This window comes from Gymnoscopelus braueri (assembly GCF_963280865.1).
Source record: "Gymnoscopelus braueri genome assembly, chromosome: 17".
NCBI lineage: Eukaryota > Metazoa > Chordata > Actinopteri > Myctophiformes > Myctophidae > Gymnoscopelus > Gymnoscopelus braueri.
This window is the reverse complement of record NC_137617.1, coordinates 48,889,482-48,903,778: the sequence shown is the minus strand read 5'-3', so window position 1 is coordinate 48,903,778 and position 14,297 is coordinate 48,889,482. Positions and strand designations below refer to the sequence as shown.

Below are 14,297 nucleotides of genomic sequence, written 5' to 3'. Positions count from 1 at the left end.
TGTCCGACATTAACTTGAAGTATCTAAAGGAAAAGTACTTGATATGCAGAATGTTCCATTTCTCTTTTTTTTAACAAAAGTTTTAAAAATCTAGAAAAAATTGCAGATCTACTAGACGGGTTGCGACCTTGTAGATCGGATACTTTTTGAATAGACAACATATAGACAACGGGGCTTAATTGGTTCAAGTATTTTTGTGATGCTGTAAATCTACAAAGTAAGTAGTATAAAGTACCGGTATCGGAAAATGGACAAACCCAAGTTAACTAAAAGCCTCAAAATTGTGCTTATAAGTACAGTAACCGGAGTAAATGTACTTAGTTACTTTCCACCACTGGTACCATGGACTTGAACACTGCCCCCCCCCCCCCCCCCCCGAAGTCTACACTCAAGGGCATCTTCAGCATGTGCAACAACTTGCGCCCTCTACCTGCATAAGAGGGAGTTGCACGACACAGTTGTTGTTGCCTGGCTGGCATACGGCAACAAACAAACAAACAAAAAGACTGGAATATCCCACTGGGAACAAATGAAATGTCACTTTTGGAAAACAGAAAAAAACTAAACATTTCTGCCTTATTTTGATACGGAGAAAAAAAAGTATATTTATATATGAACTGATGACCAAATAACGCAGAACCAATCACACTCTTGGATGTAACGAGGACCAAGGTCTCAACGTTTTTAAGGGGCCGAAGGGCCAAAGGTGATCCGGCATGTTTGTATAATACGTTTTTTTTTTTATGAAAGGGTAATCCTGGACAAATGCACAAATGTCTGAATTTCATGTTCTAAAGGGGCCGCGTCCGCAGAGGAACGCCTTTTGAGCTGGCAGTGCCAGTCTGCCATGCATTTCTATGGTAAACACGCTGGCGTTTCCTCCTTTTTGCTTTAAGCCATTAAGACAGTTTTCTGAAAAAAACGTATGTTTCTATATCAGTGGTTCTCAAACTTTTTCATGTCAAGGACCCCCAACATGATATGTATTTGGCCGCCGACCCCCATCTCAAAATATTTTGTTCCAGGGACCCCCAGAAGCAAAGATTAAAGTTACAAATGTTCGCTTTCAAACAATATATATTCAAAGATTTGCACATATTTTCACGATTTTTCAAAAATAGCAGATCTACAAGCTCATAGCGCGGCACCGAGTGCCGCGCTATGAGCTTGTAGATCTGCTATTTTTGAATAGCCAAAGTGCAAAATAATGTTTTTTTTTTTTGCTCAAATCAAAAAGTGACACAGATGGCATAATCCATGATAGCGCTCCCGACGCCCGGCTTTTTTTTTTTTCGCCGCAGCGCTTCAAGCTGGAAAAACGGCTCAACTTTTGGAGAGGAGCGCCGCTCTTTTGATCCTCCTGGTTGTGTGTGAATTTGCCAGCCGACGTTGACTCGTTAACCACACAACCAAGCTATTTGTAATGATAACATAGATCTGGACGTATGAGCACAGTGGTGGTTTGATGGGTTTGAACGTTGCATGCAGGCGCCATGGACATGATATCAAAAGGCGTTCTCGTTGCACACGGCCCCTAACGGTTAACCACTTAAACCCCTATACCAGGGGTCTTCAACAGAGTTACTACAGGGGGGTCCGCCAAATCTTTGTGTTACGATTTTCTTTTTTACCTTAACCACTTGAACCCTATATATAGCATCCCTTTTCTGAGGGAAACTTTAGCCAAAAATAGCCGATCTACAAGCTCACAACGCCTCGCAGCGCGAGGCGTTGTGAGCTTGTAGATCGGCTATTTTTGGCAAAGAAGTTTGGTGTAAAGGGGGAAAAAGAGCAGACCAAGTAAACAAAAAAAACAGTTTAATCTGAAACACAATTTTATACAATATAGAGGAGGGGGTTCCTGCTTCATCTCTCTCTCAGCTAGGGGGTCCTTGGCCTGAAAAACGTTGAAGACCCCTGCCATATACGGTTGACCGGAGTGCCCCAGGGCTCTATGCTGGTGCATTTTCAGTTTTCTGTTATTGTGGGGAAAGCTTTCGCTGAAAAATGGCCGATCGACAAGCGTGTCGATCAGCTATTTTCTGTTAAATCTTTCCCCACAATGCTGGGGTTTAAGTGGTTAAGTTACCAGAGTGTCCGTAATCTCTCAAGCCCCAGACTTATAGCCTGATTTATACTTCGTCGTATGACATCGATCACAACACAGTGTTTACAATTTTAGGGCTGAAAACCATCGATTACTTTCTTATCGATGACTCTATCGATTTGCTATTTTGATTAATCGAATAATCGAGGAAATAAATGAGTTAAACATTTCTTATATATCTGCGACTCGAATAACCACTCGACGTGTGTTTTAGAATTCTTTGCACAACTATTTTATGGAAAGAAAGAGGCCCAATAGTCGATCTACAAGCCTCGTCTACTTTCACTATTTTTTTGCGTTTGTTTTGAAACTTTTTTTTCGTCTACAATGACGTGACCAAAGAATAGGAATGGATTATTAATCTGTTATTTTAGTAAATTATCGGTGATCAAACCAAACACAAAAAATCAAATCGATTAATTTGACCAGCTGTTGCAGCCGTTAGTGTATTTTAAAACTTATTTGAAAGTATATTTTTGAATTTCCATTCCTGCTAAGCGGTGGGCTAGCAAGGTTTCGTCTAATGGGCTCCTATGCACAGCAGCCATATTGGGGGGGGGGGGGTAAAAAATCGGGCCCCTGGTCCACACTTTAAGACCCACTGGTGTAGCAGAGTGTTTCCAGTGAGCCAACATGCAACACCGTCAGCACCCTGACTCTGTTTGACCTTGAATGGTACTCAACCTTAATTAGCATCATTGGTAACACCTGTGCAGGAAGTAAGGAAGAGACCCCAATTTCTATGGCTGCCGTGCATAGAGCCCTATTTGTCTTTTTTTAGCAGAGTTATTTATGTGACTGCACAGGCCAAACGCAACGTTGGAGGAATGAGCTTTAGGCGGAATCACGGTTGGATTTGCCTTTTGATATCCCCCTTTCTGGTCATTCATTTTGGTGGGGATATACTTTATCACTGCTACTGGTCAAACTCATTTAAATACATGCATTTCCTTTTGGGAAATGTAGACTGTCTGATGTGTTTGATATTTAATGATATTTATGTTTGCAATGTAAGTATTTCATTTAGAAAAATGTTAACGACATCAAACCTGGCATCCCTAATTTGGGCACAATTTTCACGGGGGGAAAAAAACGTTTTTAGATGTAGCAAAAATAGATCTACAAGGCTCACGTGTGTGTTGAAATGAGACGTGTTGTGAGCTTGTACATCAGTTATTTGGGGTATTTGTCATATGATGAAGTATACAGGACTAAAGAAAGTGCCCCCCCCCTCTCTCTCTCTCTAATTTTCTATGTTCTTTTCTTCTTGTTTTTTAATAAATGGAGCATTTTAACACTGTGGGACCAACATGTCTGTCTAACATGTTTTCAACAGGATATGTGTAGCGTACAGTACAGTACACCACTGGTTCTCGGGGACCCCCAGGGGTCTTTATTAACCCATTAAGAGCTGAGCTCATTCTACAAATGCCTTTCTAAACAGTTTTCTGAAACCTGAATCAGTGGTTGTCAAACTTTTTCATGTACTATATTATGTATTTGGCCGCTGACCGCCCCATCCCAAAATATTTTGTTCCAGGCCCCCCCCCCCCCCCCCCCCCACAGAAGCAAAGATGTGATTTAAAAATGTTCGCTTTGAAAGAATATATTCAAGGTTTTGCACAAATGTTCAAGATTTTTCAAAAATAGCAGATCTACAAGCTTGTAGCACGGCACGAAGTGATGCGCTATGAGCTTGTATATGTGCTATTTTTTTTAATAGCCAAAGTACATAAACAATTGCTTTTTTTGTTCAAATCTAGAACAACACAGAGGCTTTTCCGGTTGTAAAGGGTTAAGAGGGATCCAGGGGATCCCCAGCAAAATTAGGAACTGTTTGAACCACTTCGGTCACTTCAGGCTATTTGGAAAAAGACGATCTAGCTTGTAGATCGGCTACATGGGAAATATTTGGCTTGTTGTATTTGTTATTTAAATGCTGCACTTATCATCTTAAAAGGCTAAATGCATTTTAATTTGGTGGGGTCCTTGACATGAAATAAGATGAGAACCACTGGTGTATAGTCTTATTATGTCTAATTATACATTTAGGCAACGTGAAACAGATTTAGCACGGAAAGACCTAATGTAATTCAATTTTGAAGACTTTTCTCAAATCTCTAATGGAATGAATGCTCAGCTTTTCTGACGTAGATAATGGATAGGCTATATTTCTAACGTGACTGAAAAATCTAACATCCTTGCACAAAAACTGCCATTTGTCTTGAACCGTCTTAATATCTTCGGCTGTGATATTATGCACTAGCACATAAACATGGATATATCGCGTAACAAGTGTTCTCTACAAAGTTTACTTTCCTATCCTCCTAAAAATACAAGTATTTTTCAGATTACGTGAGGAATGTGTGGATTTAGTTTCTGCCACAAGATTATTTCTCCTCATTGTTGAGATTTATCAAGCAGGATATAATGTACTGTGTGTGCCATGGTGTCTTTTTGACTTTACGCTCAATAAAAAAAGAAAAACATTCCACAACGTTTGTCCTTCATAAGCAATGTCTTTGATACTTGTGTGAATAACTGGCGGAATTCATTCCTATTTATCTTAGTCAAATGCTTTGAATTTAAGTGTGATCAAGGAAACGGAGATGCTTTAACCTCTTGAACCCCAGCATGCCTATTCTGGAGTGAACATTAACCAAAAATAGCAGATCTACAAGCTCCCAACGTGTTGCAACGCGGCACGTTGTTAGCTTGTAGGTCTGCTATTTTTGGTGAATGTTCCAGTTCTCTAAGAGTAGAGGGTTTAAATGGTTAAACATGGGAGAGTAGAAATGCATTCAGGAATAAAGAACCCAGGAATATTTGTATTAGCAAAACGTGTCCTTTTCCAAGTTTATATATTTAACTGTTTTATCACGCTCAAGCATCTTGAGCTGTATCTTTAGTTTCATGTACTGTGACCTTTTTAACTCTTCATCCACGCTTTTGTTTTCTCTCGGCTTGATTACTGCAATGCACTCTACTCTGGCCTGCCAAAGAAAACAACTGTTCACAACTTGTTCAAAATGCGGCAGCAGGCACGTGCACAGATAAACTCTAGGTGGTGCTAGAGCACCTGCCCTTTGCCCTCTGGACCAAAAGTGCCCTTTTGAAAAACATCTGCATCAACATTTACACATCTGCATCAGACAGCATATGGCTATTGAAACAAATACATTTGCAATTATGACGTACAAGATGTGCCTGTAATAAATATCACACTACTAGGGCAGCCGGCGGTTCCGCACGCCGCACAAGGTGCCCTTTTTTTGACTTGAGCACCCGCCCCTCAAAATGTCTGTGCACGCCACTGTGCGGCAGCCAGAGTTTTAACTACAACTAGGATGAGAGAACATATTACTCCAGTTCTAGCTTCACTACACTGGCTCCCGGTTGTTTTTAGGATTGTTCCAAAACCGGCCCCTCAGGTCTTCTAGTGCTGACCTGCTCGAGGTGCCTACAATAACATATAGAAAACACGGTGAAGCAGCATTTTGCTTCTACGGACCGACAGCGTGGAATAGACTCCCATTACACCTAAGACAGGCGGCCTCTGTGGATAGCTTTAAAGCACAGCTCAAGACCTACTTATTCACTCTTGCTTTTAGCTGATTCTTTGGTTGATTTTTAAATCTCTTTGTTGTTACCCATGTCCTCACTGTATTGCCTGATTCACTGCCTTTTGCTATTATTTTAATGTTTTATGCTTTTGCTTTTCTTTTTCTTTTTTGCTTTATTGTTAAATTGGTTGTAACTGTAATTGTATTCTTGCTCTGTAAAGCACTTTGAGCTGCATTTCATGTCATGAAAGGAGCTATACAAATAAAGTTTATTATTATTGCCAGACCCAAGGGGTCGGCCTACATGAGGCTTTGTACCTGTTTTCTCCATACATGGGCATGCCCCCTTTGCCCTTAGGCCCCAGCCATAAAAGTCTGTCCCCCTTTCGTCCATACATGGGCATACACAGGCTGACACGTCATGTGAAGTCCGGCTTATAAAAGTCTGTCCCCCTTTCGTCCATACATGGGGATAAATGTCTGTCCATCTTTTGTCCCCCTTTCGTCCATACATGGGGATAAATGTCTGTCCATCTTTTGTCCCCCTTTCGTCCATACATTGGCATACACAGGCTGACACGCAGGGGCGGCCTTAGTGATCTGGGGGCCCGTTTCAAGAGCTAATATGTGGCCCCCTATGCAACCCCCCACCCCCCCAAAACACGGTCACCCCGATTTTGTTTGCGGAATTTGCGGATTTTGTTTGCGAAAAAATCTAAAATTGTATTTTGAAAAAATTTCAATTGAAACGGGTGAAACATAGGAAAGGCCGCCCCTGCTGACACGTCATGTGAAGTCCGGCTTAGCCGTGACGTAGTGCTCTGATCTTATGAAGTACTTATTCTGGGTCTGGCAGAACCAGGTCTCCTGGTCTTGTTATTTACAGTACCTGCCAACGTTTGTACTTTTCCCCCTAATATCTAATATCTAATATCTACGCAGTGATATTAGTCTGGAAACTCTGTGTGAAACCTGCGTTTCCAAGGGGCAAATTCAAAAAAAAATCCTCTAGTGATAAACCCGCCCCATGTTTGCATACTGAGCCCTGATTGGTCCCTCACAACTTCGGAGGGACCAGAGCAGAGTCCAGTCTCTATTGAGAGGGGCCAGACCTAATCTGCCAATGGCAATGTATTTTTGCAATGGCAGATTCGTCTGGAACCAGGCTATTGTCAATGGCAATGGACATTTAAAGGGGGAAAAAGTACAAACTTTGGCAGGCTACTAGTCCTACATACAGTACTTACACCTAGAAACCCCATTCAAACTTTAAAGTGTTCATCTTACTGTGAACATGTTTGCTTGAAAACGAATCGAAACGAAGTTGGACAAAAATGTCCTTGTTGGATTTGAACTAACAGCCTTCTGGTTTCAAGCTCTGTATCTTAACCACTGCACCACTGTGATTTACACTTATTATGTTCAATTGCGTGATCTTCAATGAAAGATAAGTTAAAGATAAAAGTCGGAAAAAATGTCTTGCTGGATTTGAACTCAGAACTTTCTGTGTGCAAGGTTTGTATCTTAACCACTGCTCCACTGTGCGTGTGTTAGAATTTGTAAAATTGAAATACTCCACTCCTTAGTTCATTGCTTTTCAACTTTACCTAACTGAAGGCTAACATACAAAAGAGAACGCGATGGTGTAGTGGTCTGATGATAAGGCTCTCAGCACAGAGATCCCATGTTCAAATCCCAGGTCTCCTAGTTCAATGCTGGAGTACTAAAAAATTACTAAAAATTATGTTTTAGTAAAGTGCATGAGCAAGCAAGTGCAAGTTCCTTTAATTATTTTGGGGTGAATGACCCATCACGTTCATGCAATGTCAATGTACAATGTTTCTTGCATCTGGGTAGCTCAGTTGGAAGAGCTCTTGACTCTCCCTTGACGCTCTTGACTTAGGTCATACGATCGACTCTGGCAAATCAGCATGTGAGCAATCTGTCTCCCTGGGTTCTAGTGCTGTTGCTGATAATAAGCCCACTTGTAAAGTGCATGAGCCAAATGTCTTTAATTAATTGGGGGAATGACCCATCACGTTCATGTCATGTCAATGTCCGATGTTAAGTGTGCTTGGGTAGCTCCAAGTTGGAAGAGCTCTTGACTGCAGACTACAAGGTCATAGGATTGAATCCCCGCACAGGAAACTTGGCATCTGAGCAATCTGGCTCCCATGGGTCAATCTAACGTTTTTCGCCTTTATGGCCATTGCCATTGACAATGCATTGGGCTCTTAAAGTTAAATATTTAAAAAACTACACATTTCAAAGTAAAAATCTCAAGCATACATGTCCAATGACAGTGCAATGACATATGTCCAACTTTTACCTGGGGCTTCTACCTTTATCTAATATTTCAGTGAATACCACACAAGTTAAGAACCTCTGTGGTGCAGTGGTTTAGAAAAATGGCTTGCAACCAGAAGGTTCCCAGTTCAAATCCAGTCAAGACATTTTTCCAACTTTAACCTGACTTTTGCACCATTATCTAATCTTTCAGTGAAGAGTGTGTAAGAAACTACAGAAGATATAAATCATGGTGGAGCAGTGCTTAAGAAACAGGCCTTACAATATGTGGGTTATTGGTTCAAATCCAACTATTTTTCCAAGGTTTATCTGACTCTTGTGGTCTGTATCTAATCTTTCACTGAAGAGCGTGCAAGAGAATGAATTCAATATGAACCACAGTGGTGCAGTGCTTTTTTTTTGTTCTTCTTTTTTTCTCCCCCCCCCCAACCTGGCTCTTGTAACCACATTTTTCAGTGAAAACCGCATTAAAAAAACGCATAGTAGAAACTATCTATTAAAACTAACTAAATGTATTAATAACAGTGGAGCAGTGGTTAAGATACAGGCCTTGCACACGGAAGGTTCAAAACCAGCAAGGAATTGTTTCCAACTTTTACGTGGCTCTTTCACCTATCTATCTAACCTTTCAATGAATAACGTGCAAGAGAACAGATCAAGTATGAACCATGGTGGTGCAGTGGTGATGATACAGGACTAACAGAAGGTTTTCAAACCCAGCAGTGATATTTTCCAAGTTTGTACCCGGCTCTCGTACCTGTACCTCTAATCTTTCACTGAAGATGCAAGAAAACAGAATCACTAAAACCTACTGTAGTGCAGTAGTTAAGATATGAGACTTACAATTAGAAGGTTGCTGGTTCAAATCTAGCAAGGTATTTTTCCAACTTTTACCTGACTCTTGCACCTTTATCTAATCTTTCAGTGAAATACATGAAAGTGAACCTAACAAGTATAAATTTCAGTGGTGCAGTGGTTAAAATACAGGGCTTACAACAAGAAGTTTGCTGGTTCAAATCCAAAAAGAACATTTTTCGTATTTTTACCTGACTCTTGCAGCTTTATCTAATGTTTAACTGAATAGAACAAAGCAAGTAAGAGCCATGGTGGTGCAATGGTGAAGATACAGGACTAATGAACAGAAGGTTTGTAGTTCAAATCCAGCAATGAAAATTTTCCAACTTTGTACCAGGCTCTCGTACCTGTACCTCTAGTCTTTTACTTAAAATGCAAGAGAATGAAGTCAGTGTGAACCACTTTGGTGCAGTGGTTAAGGTAAAGGATTTGTAATCAGAAAGTTGTAAGTTCAAATCCAACTAGGACATTTTTCAAACTTTTACCTGACTCTTGCACCTTTATCTAATCTTTCAACGTGCAAGTGAACAGGCAAGTATGAATTACAGCTGTGCAGTGGTTAAGGTAGAAGACTTGCAACCAGAAGGTTGCTAGTTCAAATCTAATAAGAACATATTTCGAACTATTACCTGACTCTTGCACCTTTATCTATTCACTGAAGATCACACAAGAGAACAAATCAAGTAAGATCTACAATGGTGCAGTGGTGAAGATACGGGACTAATAAGTAGAAGGTTCTTTGTTCAAATCCAGCAATTACATTTTTCCAAGTTTGTACCCAGCTCTTGTACCTGTACCTCTCATGTTTTATGATGCAAGAGTACAGCACCAGTATAAATCACTGTGGTGAAGTGGTTAAGGTAAAGGGCTTGTAACCAGAAGGTTTCTGGTTCAAATCCAACATGGTCATTTTCCAAGTTTGTACCTACATTACCACTTGCAGAACCTTTTTTTTTTTTTTTTTTTTTTTTACATTTTCCCACGTTTTACCTGGCTCTTGTCTTTCACTGTCGTGCTTTCAATGAAACTCGCATAATAGAACAAATTAAATGTTAATCACAGTGGAGCAGTGGTTAAGATACAGGCCTTCCATACAGAAGGTTTTGAGTTCAAAACCAGCAAGGAATTCTTTCCAACTTTTACGTGGCTCTTTCACCTTTATCTAATCTTTTAAAGAAATACATGAAAGTGAACATAACATTAATACATTTCAGTGGTGCAGTGGCTAAAATACAGGGCTTACAACCAGAGGTTTGCTGGTTCAAATCCAACAAGATCATTTTTCAAAATTTTACCTGACTCTTGCAGCTTTATATAATCTTGGACTCAAGAAAACAAAGCAAGTAAGAACCACGGTGGTGCAATGGTGAAGATACAAGACTAATGAACAGAAGGTTTCTAGATCAAATCCAGCAATGACATTTTTAGTTTTGTACCCGGCTCTCGTACCTGTACCTCTAATATTTCACTTAACATGCAAGAGAACGGTGTCAGTATGAACCACTATAGTGCAATTGTTAAGATACAGGGCTTGTAACCTGAAGATTCCTGGTTCAAATCCAGCAATATTTTTTTCCAACTTTAAGCTGACTCTTGCACCTTTATCTAATCTTTCACTGAATAACGTGGAAGAGAACAGATGAAGTATGAATCATGTTGGTGCAGTGGTGAAGATACAGGACTAACAATCAAAATCTTCTTGGTTCAAATCCAACAATGACTTTTTCCAACTTTGTACCCGGCTCTCGTACGTGTAGTTCTAGTCTTTGATTTATATTCAGTGTGAACCACTCTGGTGCAATGGTTGAGGTCAAGGGCTTGTAACCAGAAGGTTGCTGGTTCAAATCCAATTAAGACAGGTTCCGAACTTTTACCTGACTCTTGCACCTTTATCTAATCTTTCAGTGAAGAGTGTGCAAGTGAACAGAATACGTATGAATTACAGCTGTGCAGTGGTTAAGATACAGGACTTGCAACCGGAAAGTTGCTGGTTCAAATCCAACAAGGACATTTTTCGAACTTTTACCTGACTCTTGCACCTTTATCTAATCTTTCAGTGAAAACCGTGCAAGAGAACAGAATAAATATGAATTACAGCTGTGCAGTGGTTAGGGTACAGGACTAGTAACCAGAAGGATGCTGGTTCAAATCCAACTAGGACATTTTTTGAACTTTTACCTGACTCTTGCACCTTTATTTATTCACTGAAGATCACACAAGAGAACAATCAAGTAAGATCTACAATGGTGCAGCGGTGAAGTTACAGGACTTATAAGTAGAAGGTTCTTTGTTCAAATCCAGCAATTACATTTTTTCAAATTTGTACCCAGCTCTTGTACCTGTACCTCTAATCTTTAAGTTAAGATGCAAGAGAACAGTGTCAGTATGAACCACTATGGTGCAGTGGTTAAGGTAAAGGGCTTGAGACCAAAAGGTTTCTGGTTCAAATCCAGCAAGGAAAGCTTTCTACCTTTTACCTGACTCTTGCACCTTTATGTAATCTTTCAGTGTAGAGCGCGCAAGAGACCACACCAAGTAAGAACCACGGTGGTGCAGTGGTGAAGATACAGGACTAACAAACAGAAGGCTCTTGGTTCAAATCCAACAATGACATTTTTCTTTTTCGTTTATACCCGGCTCTTGTACCTCTAGTCTTTCACTTAACAAGCAAGAGAACAGATTAAGTATGAACCACTGTGGTGCAATGGTTAAGATAAACGCCTCGGAGTGCAAAGCCTGTGAGTTCAAACCTCACCGATGATGGTGAAAGAGAAACCGCGGAAGATGGTAAAAGAGAAACCCCGAAAGATGGTAAAAGAGAAATCCCGAAAGATGGTAAAAGAGAAACCCCGAAAGATGGTAAAAAAGACACTCCGAAAGATGGTAAAAAAGACACTCCGAAAGATGGTAAAAGAGCAATCCCGAAAGATGGTAAAAGAGCCACTCCGAAAGATGGTAAAAGTGACACTCCGAAAGATGGTAAAAGTGACACTCTGAAATGATGGTAAATGAAGACAAGTGACAGAGAAGACATCAGAATGGAACACCTCGACACAAACGAGATTCCCAAAGCAACATCTCAAACTGGCGGAGATGAAAGAAGGCAGAGAGTTGAGTAGGAAAAAGGGGAAAAAGCATTTCTTGAAATAAAAAACATTTTTTATTTTTATTTAATTTTAAGCCTCTCCCAGGAAGGCGGGCTAAATCCATCCTCCTCCTCTTTTGAACAAAAAAACTGAAATAGCTATGGCCAGGATTCAAACCCCTGACCTTCTTCATACAAGTCCTGTGCTTTACCTTCACACCACCAGGCCTTTCACATTAAATGAATATTTTAGGTCATATTTGACGTTGACGGAAGAGCTGGCAGGTGAAAAGATACAAATATTCAAATGTTTAAATATTTGCACATTAAATATTATTAATGTGGTGCTTTGTTTTTCATCATATTTAATTATTGATAATGATAATTCATTTGATTATTAGTTTTAGATTAGACCAAAATTATTGTCATTTAAGATATTTTCTATTCAAATATATTAGCTGAATTATTATTAGCTAAAATAATTAGTGTCTATAAGGTTGTCAGTCAGTGTGGTATTACACCCATATATAAACTTCTCTCTGATTATCTGCAATGAGTTTAACTGAAAAATATATATCACTCATGGCATGCTGCATATCACATTCATGAACAATTATAAGCTGAGAACAAATAGTTATCAACTACATTCTGTTTTTTTTAACTGATATTAGACAGTTTGACTTTAAATTTACATTGAATTGATGCCAACCACTTCCATTCAATGTCTTTGTTACAACATAAAAACCTCATGTCATACTATGCTACTACAGTATATGTTCAATATAACCATTAATATAGTTTAAAAAGTCATGACTCATGTCATGGGACACTACATACAGTAGTATCCCCATGACAACATTGTAATATAATACTGTCCAAAAACATGAACCTACTGTAACTAACCCTATGTCTTCAAAAAACATAAAAAGATGGGTTTTGATTTCAAGACATCTTTATTGACACAAATGCATATGAGTAAACATATGCATAAAAGGATTTCCATCCGTGTGTGTGTGTGTGTGTGTGTGTGTGTGTGTGTGTGTGTGTGTGTGTGTGTGTGTGTGTGTGTGTGTGTGTGTGTTGTGTGTTGTGTGTTGTGTGTTGTGTGTTGTGTGTTGTGTGTTGTGTGTTGTGTGGTGTGTGTGTGTGTGTGTGTGTGTGTGTGTGTCTGTTGGGAGGTCAGCACAGCAGATATAACTATTACAGAAAAACAAAATCAATAATAAATTAATGAATACAATTTTCAATTAACCATACAACTAAAATCACATTAAAGGTAGTAAGTGATATTTCTTTTGTATTTTCTTTTTTTGTTTTGTTAAAAAGGTTCAAGTACTATATTCTGATAGTAATCATTGCTACAGAGCGTTTGTTCGGTCACATGGGTCTCTCCAGCTCTTTAGTAAACACAATATAGTACATTTTCAAGTAGGTGACAACATTTTAGCCAATCAATAGAGAGCACTGCATTTTCTGTTTAATAAAGAGCTGGAGAGACATGGGAGACTGCTTTTACAGAACAAACACTCTATAGCAACGAGTACTATCAGAATATAGAGCTATCACTTACCCTATATAGGGTAAGTGATTTGCTTTGGTTAAAATAAGTGTTAAATAGCTCTATATTCTGATAGTACTCATTGCTATAGAGTGTTTGTTCAGTAACAGGAGTCACCTTGTCTCTCCAGCTCTTTATAAAACAGAAAATGCATTTTTGTTTCAGTTTCAGTTTCATTTCCAATTTTATCCAACCAGGACAGAGAACTCAATCAGGATACAGATTAAGCAAGTGAAATTGGAAGTGATGACACTAAGAAATGAGCAGACAAAATTGGAGCTGGAACACTATACAAATTAAGCTTAAAAATTGGTACTTTCTCCTGATTGGCTGAGATTTTGACACCTACCGGAAAATGTATTTTCTGTTTATTAAAGAGCTGGAGAGACAGGGAGACATCTGTTACTGAACAAACACTCTATAGCAATGATTACTATCCGAATATAGTATTTAAACCTTTTAACAAAATACTTTTTGTTTTAACCAAAAAATATCACTTACCCTACCTTTAACACTTATTTTAACCAAAGTAAATCACACATTTAACAATATGGTGTATAGAACCTGTTTTTAATCTCAAGTAGTGTCGTTTTGTGGTGTCTTGTCCTTTGATAACGCTTAGGCAGGTTGTGGTGTTAGGGTTAAATTCTTACCCTCTGGTAACATTCTGGCAGGGTGTGGTGTTAGGGTGGTGTCAGGGTATATTCTTGTGGTGCTAGGGTTAAATTCTTACCCTCTGGTAGCATTCAACCAGGGTGTGCATGGTCTATAGAAGGTGGAGTTCTCTGCATCAGGATCCTGATCCACTCCCTCAACAATGGA

The 14,297-nt window shown here is 39.3% G+C and overlaps 1 protein-coding gene across 1 annotated transcript in view; it reads left to right on the top strand.

Moving 5' to 3' along the window:
• LOC308105257 (mamu class II histocompatibility antigen, DR alpha chain-like) overlaps positions 1-14,297 on the top strand; it is a 305,525-nt gene that overhangs the window by 53,227 nt on the left and 238,001 nt on the right. The gene's annotated exons all lie outside the window — the stretch shown is intronic.